The sequence below is a fragment of the Vitis vinifera genome, chromosome 10 (genome assembly GCF_030704535.1).
Source record: "Vitis vinifera cultivar Pinot Noir 40024 chromosome 10, ASM3070453v1".
NCBI classification, from domain to species: Eukaryota; Viridiplantae; Streptophyta; class Magnoliopsida; order Vitales; family Vitaceae; genus Vitis; species Vitis vinifera.
Window position 1 is genome coordinate 8,373,328 of NC_081814.1, and position 12,128 is coordinate 8,385,455.

General features: G+C 30.2%; 1 long non-coding RNA gene across 1 annotated transcript; it reads left to right on the forward strand.

Moving 5' to 3' along the window:
• Window positions 1-6,988: 6,988 nt before the first annotated feature.
• On the forward strand, window positions 6,989-9,433 carry LOC132254506 (uncharacterized). Its single transcript, XR_009466807.1, has 3 exons — window positions 6,989-7,229; window positions 8,062-8,126; window positions 8,813-9,433. It is a non-coding gene; the product is annotated as an uncharacterized LOC132254506 (long non-coding RNA).
• Window positions 9,434-12,128: the final 2,695 nt, after the last annotated feature.

Below are 12,128 nucleotides of genomic sequence, written 5' to 3' on the forward strand. Positions count from 1 at the left end.
ATTCAAGTCATGCATTTGATCAGCTTGTCGCATACGTCTCTAGGCAGACTGTGTGTGTACCTCGCCCCTGTTATATTTATATAAATATATATATATATATATATATATATATATATTGTTGGTTAAAAATAAAGTGTAAGAAGAGTTACACTTTTGAAAAATAACTTTTGAAAATAAAGTGTAAGAAGGGTTACACTTTTAATGTGTGAATTAAACACATGATTAAGTTTTGAAATGTTACAAAACTTGAAAGGTTAAGGAAGACAATGAGTCTTCTCATCTTTGTAACTTTATAAAACTTAAGAGGTTAAGTGTAAGAGAGTTACACATTTGAGATTAAATCATGTTTAATGTGTGAATTAAACATATGATTTAATTTTTGAATGTTACAAAGATGAAGAGATTGAAGAAGACAATGAGTTTTTTCTCATCCTTGTAACCATTTTTCAACCCTAAGAGTGCTATATATGACTTTTCTTCTTTTTGAAATCTTATGCAAAAAAGTGAAAAGGCTTGATCAATCCCAAGACTATTTCCATTAGTTCCCTAAAGATTTCTAGTGGTGGGAGGAAATAGAGTCTTTGGACAAAGTTCCAAGAACTTGTTTGAGTCTTTCTTGTGTTCTTCTTCTTCTTGTTCTTATTTTGTAACTTTGAAAGTTTTATTGTATCAAGAGAGTGTTTGAAAGTGTTTCTTTTCTCCATTGTATCCAATTTTTAATATCAACCCCTTCTTAGCCTATACACCTAGCAACATGCCTTGGTGCCTAACCTTTTTTTGGCTCATGGCCTATGTTGCTCCATGTTGGCATTCAGGCGTGCCAACCATGCTTATTTGCATTCTCACATCTAGATCAAGTCCAAGCTACAACAACAACCTCATGTCTATTTTATATCCATATCCATGTCGTTGTATCCACGGGTTGCACCACATATCTGGCCCAAATGCCCATGGGCGTGTACTTGGCAAGGGTCGTCACCACCTCTTGCCCATGTTTGAAGCTCTCGCATGTGCCCTTAGTTGGGCATGGCTCATGCCACATACTACTGATGTATGCTAGCAATGTGAGTTTGTGTTGCTCATGTGCGTTAGTAGTATGTGATCATCTTCAAGCCACCAAAAGATTTACACAAAGCCTTTTTTTTTGCATCAATTGTTCAACTTGCCTTAGCCATAGGCCACTCATGAAGTTAAGATGTCATCCCATAAAGCTTTGGTGTTGCATACTTGAATCAAATTACTTACAAGGGTCCCCTTTGCAGTGTTTAACCTTATATTTATTATTACATATACATTGGGTGGGACCCACTCTTGAAAATCCCTGTCAAGGGAAGATGCTCATAGTGCTTGTAACCTCAACTACTAAGTTTTAACTTACAAATGAAACCTATATTATATATATATATATGAAAACATTTTTTAAATTTAAAAAAAAATTAAAAATAATATATCTCTCTTATTCCTCATTCCTCATTCCTCAATATGTTTTAAAAACATTTGAAAATAATATCTCGTCAAGACGAGCTGAGAACATCCTATCGAAAATACTATTTCAAATCAAATAAAAATTCTTTCTCATTAATATTATAACTGTTGTATACGACATTTCAAACAAAAGGTTACTATCAAAAATACTATTTCAAGTCAAATAAAATATCTCTCATTAATATTATAACTTACAAATCACTGAGGGCTCTGGTCTTGAAAATTCTTCTTTGGCTTGAAAGATTTTTCATCAACAAAAAGACAAAATAATGATAATAATAATAATAAAGTTGCAACTTGGATTTCTTTCTACCTTAGGCAATATTTTTTCTTTGTACCCACCTGCCATTTCTCGGTGTTGAGATCTCATTTCCATGTGTTGTTTCATTTGTTGGTAAGATTTCCATTAGCGTACAGGACTTTTCTCAATAGTACAGCAATTTAAAAAAGTTATGCTTAAATTACTGTACTGGCAGAAGTTATTACAAATATAGGGTAGTTTTTGCCACATAGGAGAGAGGAGAGAGGAAAGAGGAGAGAGGAGAGAGGAGAGAGGGTGAGAGAAGAGAGGAAAGAGGAGAGAGGAGAGAGGAGAGAGGGTGAGAGAGAGGAGATAGGAGAGAGGAGAGAGGAGAGAGGGTGACTGTAAAAAAAAAAAAGCAAACTCGTCTCTTGAAGAGATGAGTTCCATGAAAGAAGAGAGGAAAGAGGAGAGAGGAGAGAGGAGAGAGGGTGAGAGAGAGGAGACAGGAAAGAGGAGAGAGGAGAGAGGGTGTGTAAAAAAAAAGCAAACTCGTCTCTTGAAGAGATGAGTTCCATGAAAAAAAATATATATATAATTTTAAAAAAATTCTAAACAATTATTCAAGGGAACTCGTCTTTTGAAGAGACGAGTTCCATGTAAAAAAATATATATTTTTTAAAAAATATATTTTTTAATTTAAAAAATCCCAAATTTAAAAAAAAAAAAAAATTTCCAAAAAGGGAACTCGTCTCTTCATGTAAAAAAAAAAATTCAAGAGACGAGTTCCATGTAAAAAAAAATATATTTTTTTAAAAATATATATATTAAAAAAAAATCCCAAATTAAAAAAAAAAAAAAAAAAAAAAAACACAATTCCAAAGGGAACTCGTCTCTTGAAGAGACGAGTTCCATGTAAAAAAAAATATATTTTTTAAAAAATATATTTTTTATTTTAAAAAATCCCAAATTAAAAAAAAAAAAAAAAAATCCAAAGGGAACTCGTCTCTTGAAGAGACGAGTTCCATGTAAAAAAAAATATATTTTTTTAAAAATATATTTTTTATTTTAAAAAATCTCAAATTAAAAAAAAAAAAAAAAAAATTCCAAAGGGAACTCGTCTCTTCAAGAGACGAGTTCCATGTAAAAAAAAATATATTTTTTAAAAAAAATATATATATATATTAAAAAAAAAATCCCAAATTAAAAAAAAAAAAAAAAAAAAAACACACAATTCCAAAGGGAACTCGTCTCTTGAAGAGACGAGTTCCATGTAAAAAAAAAATATATTTTTTTAAAAATATATTTTTTATTTTAAAAAATCTCAAATTAAAAAAAAAAAAAAAAATTCCAAAGGGAACTCGTCTCTTCAAGAGACGAGTTCCATGTAAAAAAAATATATTTTTAAAAAAATATATATATATATTAAAAAAAAAATCCCAAATTAAAAAAAAAAAAAAAAAAACACACAATTCCAAAGGGAACTCGTCTCTTGAAGAGACGAGTTCCATGTAAAAAAAAAATATATTTTTTTAAAAATATATTTTTTATTTTAAAAAATCTCAAATTAAAAAAAAAAAAAAAAATTCCAAAGGGAACTCGTCTCTTCAAGAGACGAGTTCCATGTAAAAAAAATATATTTTTAAAAAAATATATATATATATTAAAAAAAAAATCCCAAATTAAAAAAAAAAAAAAAAAAAAAAACACACAATTCCAAAGGGAACTCGTCTCTTGAAGAGACGAGTTCCATGTAAAAAAAAAAATATTTTTTAAAAAATATATTTTTTATTTTTAAAAATCCCAAATTTAAAAAAAAAAAAAAATTGCAAAGGGAACTCGTCTCTTGAAGAGACGAGTTCCCATGTAAAAAAAAAAATTTTAAATATATATATTAAAAAAAAAAAAAAAAAAAACAATTCCTCATAATTCCTAAAGGGAACTCGTCTCTTTAAGATGAGTTCCCATGTAAAAACAAATTTTTTTTAAAAAAAAATATTTAAAAAAACAATTCATCAAGCGAACTCTATTCAAGAGACGAGTTCCTATGGAAAAAAAATATTTTTTTTTAAATATATTTTTTATTTAAAAAAAATATTTTTTTTTAAATATATTTTTTATTTAAAAAAAATCACAAATTAAAAAAAAAAAAAAAACAATTCCTCAAGTCAACTTTTCTCTTCATATATATATTTTTTTTAAAAATTCCCAAATAAAAAAAAAAGAAAATGAGAATGAAGAAGGTAATTTATAGTGTTTGAGAAGTTGTAAAAAGGTACCATGAGTGGTTAAATTTTGAGTTTAAAATGGAATTGGTAGAGTATAACGGTATGATACCAACGTTCTTCTTCGAAATAGCTAGCCCGAAATAGCAAACGGGCTAGCTATGATAGCAAACGGGCTAGCTATGATAGCAAACGGGTTAGCTATGATTGCAAACGACTTACCTATTATAACAAACAGTGTTGTTCAAAATAGCAAACGGTATTGTTGATAGCAAACGTTACCTATGAAGAGACGATTTCCTTTTTGGATTTTTTTTTTTTTTTAATTTGGGATTTTTTTTAATGAAGAGACGATTTCCCTTTTGAATTTTTTTTTTTTTTATAATTTGGGATTTTAAAAAACAAATTTAAAAATATTAATTTTTTTAAAGAGACTATTTTCCTTTTGAAATTTTTTTTTTAATATTTGGGATTTTTTAATCTTGAAGAGACGAGTTCTTTTTTTTTTTTTTTTTAATATATATATTTTAAAAAATATATATTTTTTTTACATGGAACTCGTCTCTTCAAGAGACGAGTTCCTTGTGGTTTTTTTTTTTTAATTTGGGATTTTTTTTTTTTTTTAATATATATATTTTAAAAAATATATTTTTTTTTACATGGAACTCGTCTCTTCAAGAGACGAGTTCCCTTTGGAATTTTTTTTTTTTTAATTTGGGATTTTTTTAAATAAAAAATATATTTTTTAAAAAATATATTTTTTTTACATGGAACTCGTCTCTTCACTTTGGAATTGTGTGTTTTTTTTTATTTATTTAATTTGGGAATTTTTTTTTTAATATATATATTTTTAAAAAAATATATTTTTTTTTACATGGAACTCGTCTCTTCAAGAGACGAGTTTCCTTTGGGATTTTTTTTTTTTTTTTAAATTTGGGATTTTTTAAAATAAAAAATATATTTTTTAAAAAATATTTTTTAAAAAATATTTTTTTTTTACATGGAACTCGTCTCTTCAAGAGACGAGTTCCCTTTGGAATTGTGTGTTTTTTTTTTTTTTTTTTTTAATTTGGGATTTTTTTTAATATATATATTTTTAAAAAAATATTTTTTTTTTACATGGAACTCGTCTCTTCAAGAGACGAGTTCCCTTTGGATTTTTTTTTTTTTTTTAATTTGGGATTTTTTAAAATAAAAAATATATTTTTTTAAAAAAATATTTTTTTTTACATGGAACTCGTCTCTTCAAGAGACGAGTTCCCTTTGGAATTATTTTTTTTTTTTAATTTGGATTTTTTAAAATAAAAAAAATATTTTTAAAAAAATATATTTTTTTTTACATGGAACTCGTCTCTTCAAGAGACGAGTTCCCTTTGCAATTTTTTTTTTTTTTAAATTTGGGATTTTTTAAAATAAAAAATATATTTTTTAAAAAAAATATTTTTTTTTACATGGAACTCGTCTCTTGAAGAGACGAGTTCCCTTTGGAATTATTTTTTTTTTTTAATTTGGATTTTTTAAAATAAAAAAAATATTTTTAAAAAAATATATTTTTTTTTACATGGAACTCGTCTCTTCAAGAGACGAGTTCCCTTTGCAATTTTTTTTTTTTTTTTAAATTTGGGATTTTTTAAAATAAAAAATATATTTTTAAAAAAATATTTTTTTTTTTACATGGAACTCGTCTCTTCAAGAGACGAGTTCCCTTTGGAATTGTGTTTTTTTTTTTTTTTTTTTTTTTTAATTTGGGATTTTTTTTTTAATATATATATATTTTTAAAAAAATATTTTTTTTTTTTACATGCAACTCGTCTCTTGAAGAGACGAGTTCCCTTTGGAATTTTTTTTTTTTTTAATTTGGGATTTTGTAAAAAAAAAAAAAATATTTTTTAAAGAGACGAGTTCCCTTTGGAATTTTATTTTTTTATTTTTTTTAAATTTGGGATTTTTTAAAATAAAAAATATATTTTTTTTACATGGAACTCGTCTCTTCAAGAGACGAGTTCCCTTTGGAATTTATATTTTTTTTTTAAATTTGGGATTTTTTAAAATAAAAAATATATTTTTTAAAAAATATTTTTTTTTTCCTAAAGGAACTCGTCTCTTGAAATTTTATATTTAAAAAAAATATATTTTTTTTTAGATGAGAACTCGTCTGTTAGGAATTTTGAGGAATTGTTTTTTTTTTTTTTTAAATATATATATATTTAAAAAAATATTTTTTTTTTACATGGGAACTCGTCTCTTGAAGAGACGAGTTCCCTTTGGAATTAATTAATTTTTTTTTTTTTAATTTGGGATTTTTTTTTAATATATATATATTTTTAAAAAAATAATTTTTTTTTAACATGGAACTCGTCTCTTGAAGAGACGAGTTCCCTTTGGAATTTTTTTTTTTTTTAATTCGGGATTTTTTAAAATAAAAAATATATTTTTTAAAATAAAAAATATATTTTTTAAAAAATATATTTTTTTTTACATGGAACTCGTCTCTTCAAGAGACGAGTTCCCTTTGGAATTTTTTTTTTTTTTTTAATTTGGGATTTTTTTTTAATATATATATTTTTAAAAAAATATATTTTTTTTTTCATGAAACTCGTCTCTTCAAGAGACGAGTTCCCTTTGGAATTTATTTTTGTTTTTTTTAAATTTGGGATTTTTTAAAATAAAAAATATATTTTTTAAAATAAAAAATATATTTTTTTTTACATGGAACTCGTCTCTTGAAGAGACGAGTTCCCTTTGGATTTTTTTTTTTTTTTTAATTTGGGATTTTTTAAAATAAAAAATATATTTTTAAAAAAAAAATTTTTTTTTTACATGGAACTCGTCTCTTGAAGAGACGAGTTCCCTTGAATAATTGTTTAGAATTTTTTTAAAATTATATATATATTTTTTTTTCATGGAACTCGTCTCTTGAAGAGACGAGTTCCCTTGAATAATTGTTTAGAATTTTTTTAAAATTATATATATATTTTTTTTTCATGGAACTCGTCTCTTCAAGAGACGAGTTTGCTTTTTTTTACACACCCTCTGTAACACCCGGGCTTTTCTTTTAAGGGTAATTTAGGAAATTGTTATTACTAATTAAATTAATTAATTAATTAATTTAATAAAGTGGAAGAGGGGTAAAAGTGTAATTTTACGAATAAATACCCTAGGTATAAATTAGAAATTTTATTCTTTCCCTTCTTTTCTGAATAGAGTTCCTGTTCGCAGAATTCCAGAGAACGTAAGGTTGGTGTCAGATTTCAGGGTTGAAGAACAGATCTCTATAGGTAAGATTCTAACCTCTAGTTTAATATTTTAGATTCATTGATCTATTTCAAATACATTAGATATATTTTTGGAAAACCCCAAATCTAGATTAGGGTTAGATTATTTTTTTTAATTCGTTTTAATATCAAATAGTGAAAATTTAATATTTTGATTTTAGTATTGGAATTTGGGAGATCTTAAGTTTTATTAGAAAAAAAAAATTGCTTGGAATATTTTGATTTTAGGTTAGGGTTATAAAAAAAAAAAAAAAAAAAAAAAAAAAAAGAAGAAGAACGCGTGAGCACTGAAGGAAGGAAGGAAAAATAATAATAATAATAAGAATGGGGGGCATGCGTACTGTGCTATTGGAAGCATTAAAAAAAAAAAAAAAAAAAAAAACAAAAAAGAAAAAAGAAAAAGTGTGTGCGTGTGCCAGCCTGCATGTATATGTATATATATATATAATGAATCATCATTAGACAAAAAAAAAAAAAAAAAAAAAAAAAAAAAAAAAAAACAAACTTTGCTTTTTGGTGTGTACCCGAGGAATGGTTGGGTGGAAAAACCTTACTTTTTGGTGTGTACCCGAGGGATGGTTAGGTGGCTTTTGAATTGATTAATTAAAATAATAATATTTAATTTTAGATTTATAATTAAGATAATAGTAATAATAGATTTAGCAAAATATATATATATATATAGAGTTTTATAATGAAATAAAATTGTAATTTAATTAAATTAGTAGTGTGTTATTAGAAATAAATTAGGAATTTATTAGTTTTATTTAAATAAGGAATAGATTAGTTAAATTATAGATAAATAGTAATAATTGTTTCTCTTATGTTATATTAGGTGAAGAGTAGATTATATTTTTTCAGAATTATTCTTCTTCCAAGCTTTCAAGGACTTCTTTTGAGGTAAGGGAAGTTAATGTAATATTTATAAAATTAAATTATTTCATATGTTATTTTGAATTGTGGAAAATAAAATGATATTTTGTTACCATGCATGGATCAAATTGTTTTGCACTAAATGTTATGTTGGAATATTTTGTTTTATTTATGACATAAAATATGGAGATATTATGTTGTGTAAATTTGAATACTTGAACAAAAAACATCACTCTGGTTTATTTGGCCCTTGTCAACGGGATATAATAGTTGACTATTCGGCCCTGTCAACGGGATATAATAGTTGACCTTTACATTTCATGGTGGGAATGTAATTGATTTGGACCCCAGCCTCTAGGGGTTTGGTTAGAGGTTACTAGTACTAGTAGTGTTTGGTTCCGTCCACCAGGAACAATTTGAGGCTAGCCACCCATTTGAAAAGTCCCACCTAACTGGGCATTTGATATTTGATAACCAGAGTAATGAAAAAATTGATTGGATTTGATTGAGTCTGATGTGAAAGTGTTTGAAATTGATATGAAATTGGTTGGTTGAATTTTGAATATATTGGTATTTTTTTGAAACTCTGATATTTGATGAGAAAAAAAAAATTTGATATCTCCTATTTGAAATGAAAATATTTGATCCATGAATTGCATTAATATTCCTTATTGGGCTGTGAGCTCATTCCCAATTGTTGAAAATTTTTTCAGGTACTCTTAGTTCGGGTGAGGAGTGATGGCTAGGCTGAGGAATGGTCATCATTAGGATTTGACTTAGGATTTTATGTTGGATTTTGTTTAACTATTAGTTATGTTATTTTGGATCATTTGGTATTTGGAAGTTATTTGGAAATTGAACTTTGAGGATTTTAGATTTTGTTTCCGCTACTCTGAGCAGGTATTTGGTAATTGGTAACATCCAGTTACAACATGACTGTTTGGGTCAGATTATACTTTAAGCCTTCGGGTTTGAGGTGTGAAATGACCGTCACGCCCTTGGAGTGGGTCTTGGGGCGTGACAGAGTGGTATCAGAGCACTAGGTTGTGATCTTGATGGGAACTTGTTTGGTGTACCTTTGGGAATAGATGAGTGACGTATTAGTTTAAGTTTCAACTTCATCTAGTCTGATTCCTTTTATTCCTTACAATTCTGATTTGCTTATTTGACTTCTTAGTGACTAATTTAGTTACACCTATTGCTTTATAGGACACCATGCCACCAAGGAGACCTGCATCTTCCCAAAACAGTCAGGCTAATGATGATGTACCTCCAGTTGAGGGTTTGCCTCCCGTGAGTGCAGAAGGGATCTATAGGTATCTTGGGACACTAGCTGGTTTAATTGAACGCCAAGCTCGAGCTGTTGGGACTAATGTTCAGGGACAGTCTTCATCTTCTAGGGGCAGCTCTTTTGATGACTTCAAGAAATTGGGTCCTCCTTACTTTTCTGGTGCTACAGATCCCACAGAGGCAGAGGCTTGGATCCTTAAGATGGAGAAATTCTTTGGTGTCATAGATTGCTCTGAGGAGCAAAAAGCCTCTTATGCAGCTTTTATGTTAGATAAAGAGGCAGATCATTGGTGGCGTATGACTAGGAGACTTTTGGAGGATCAGGGACCCATAACATGGAGACAATTTAGGGAGGCTTTCTACAAGAAGTATTTCCCTGACAGTGTTAGGCGGCAGAAGGTGGGAGAGTTTATTCGTTTGGAACAGGGGGATATGACTGTGGCTCAGTATGAGGCCAAATTTACAGAGTTATCACGTTTTTCCCCACAGTTGATTGCTACAGAGGAGGAAAAGGCATTAAAGTTTCAGGATGGATTGAAGCCTTATTTGAAGAACAAGATATCTATTCTGAAGCTTGGTGTCTATTCAGAGGTTGTTGACAGAGCCCTTATAGCAGAGAAAGATAATGAAGAGCTTCATCAGTATAGGGAACAGCAAAGGAAGCGAAATAGGAGTGATGGTGCTCATGGTAATCAAGCACAGCGAAGGTCTACATCAGGAAGAAATCAGAATAAAGGGAAGGCAGCGCAGAATCTAGATGGGGCTTGTCCTACTTGTGGTAAGAAGCATGGGGGTAGGCCATGCTATAGAGAGACTGGAGCTTGCTTTGGTTGTGGGAAGCAAGGACATTTGATCAGAGATTGTCCAGAGAATAGGAAGTTCATCATTGGGAAGCCTAAGGAGGAAAATAAGGAGGATAAACAGAAACCCAAAGCCCAAGGACGGGTGTTTGCTATGACTCATCGAGATGCTCAGGCCACTTCTGATGTGGTGACAGGTACTCTCCGAATCCACACCTTATTTGCTAGAGTCTTGATTGATCCTGGATCAACACATTCTTTTGTTTCAGTATCTTTTGCTGGTTTGTTGGGTTTGCCTGTTGCTAGCATGGACTTTGATTTGATTGTTGCTACTCCTGTGGGAGATTCTGTTGTGGCTAGTAGAATGCTTAGAAATTGTATTGTGATGATTGGTTATAGGGAAATGCCAGTTGATTTAGTACTCCTTGACCTTCAGGATTTTGATGTGATTTTGGGGATGGATTGGTTAGCTTCCTACCATGCCTCTGTTGACTGTTTTGAGAAAAGAGTGACATTTAGTATTCCTGGTCAGCCTAAGTTTAGCTTTGAAGGGAAGCATGTGGACAAACCACTGCGTATGATCTCAGCCTTGCGTGCTAGTAGCTTGCTCAAGAAGGGTTGCCAAGGATTTTTGGCTAGTGTGGTGAGTAATGAAAGTGATTTGAAGTTGGAAGACATACCCATAGTAAAGGAGTATCCTGATGTCTTTCCAGAGGATTTGCCTGGCTTGCCACCAGAGAGAGAGGTGGAGTTCACCATCGATCTGGTACCAGGAACAGGTCCTATGTCTAAGGCCCCATACAGGATGGCACCTGTGGAGCTTAAGGAGTTGAAAGTTCAGCTTCAGGAGTTATTAGACAAGGGTTTTATCAGGCCTAGTGTTTCACCTTGGGGAGCTCCTGTTCTATTTGTGAAAAAGAAGGATGGCTCAATGAGACTTTGCATTGACTATAGGGAGTTAAATAAGGTGACAGTGAGGAATAAGTATCCCCTTCCTCGGATTGATGATTTGTTTGATCAGCTACAAGGTGCTTGTGTGTTCTCTAAGATAGATCTTCGATCGGGTTATCACCAGTTGAGGGTTAGAGGGGAAGATGTACCCAAGACTGCTTTTCGAACTAGGTATGGGCACTATGAGTTTCTTGTTATGCCTTTTGGTTTGACTAATGCACCTGCTGCTTTTATGGACTTGATGAATAGGGTATTCAAACCCTATTTAGATCAGTTTGTGGTGGTTTTTATAGATGACATCTTGGTATACTCAAGAAGTAGAGAGGAGCATGAGGGCCATTTGAGTATTGTATTACAGACCCTCAGAGATAAGCAGTTGTATGCTAAACTGAAAAAGTGTGAGTTTTGGTTAGACCGAATTTCTTTCCTTGGGCATGTGGTAAGCAATGATGGCATCTCAGTTGACCCTGGCAAGGTAGATGCTGTAGCTAATTGGAGAAGACCTAGTACTGTGACTGAGATTCGAAGTTTCTTGGGACTTGCTGGTTACTATAGGCGGTTTATAGAAGGGTTCTCTAAGATTGCCCTACCTTTAACTAAGTTGACACAGAAGGGAGTTAAGTTTGAGTGGTCTGATGATTGTGAATGTAGCTTCCGAGAGTTGAAGAATAGATTAGTGTCAGCTCCTATTTTGACTATCCCTTCAGGTTCGGGAGGATTTGTGGTGTATAGTGATGCCTCTCATCAGGGTTTGGGTTGTGTTCTTATGCAGCATGGAAGAGTTGTAGCTTATGCTTCTAGACAGTTGAAGCCTTATGAAAGGAATTACCCTACTCATGATTTGGAGTTAGCTGCTGTGGTTTTTGCACTTAAGATTTGGAGACATTTTCTTTTTGGTGAAACTTGTGAGATATTCACAGATCACAAGAGTTTGAAGTATCTATTTTCCCAAAAGGAATTGAACATGAGACAGAGGAGGTGGATTGAA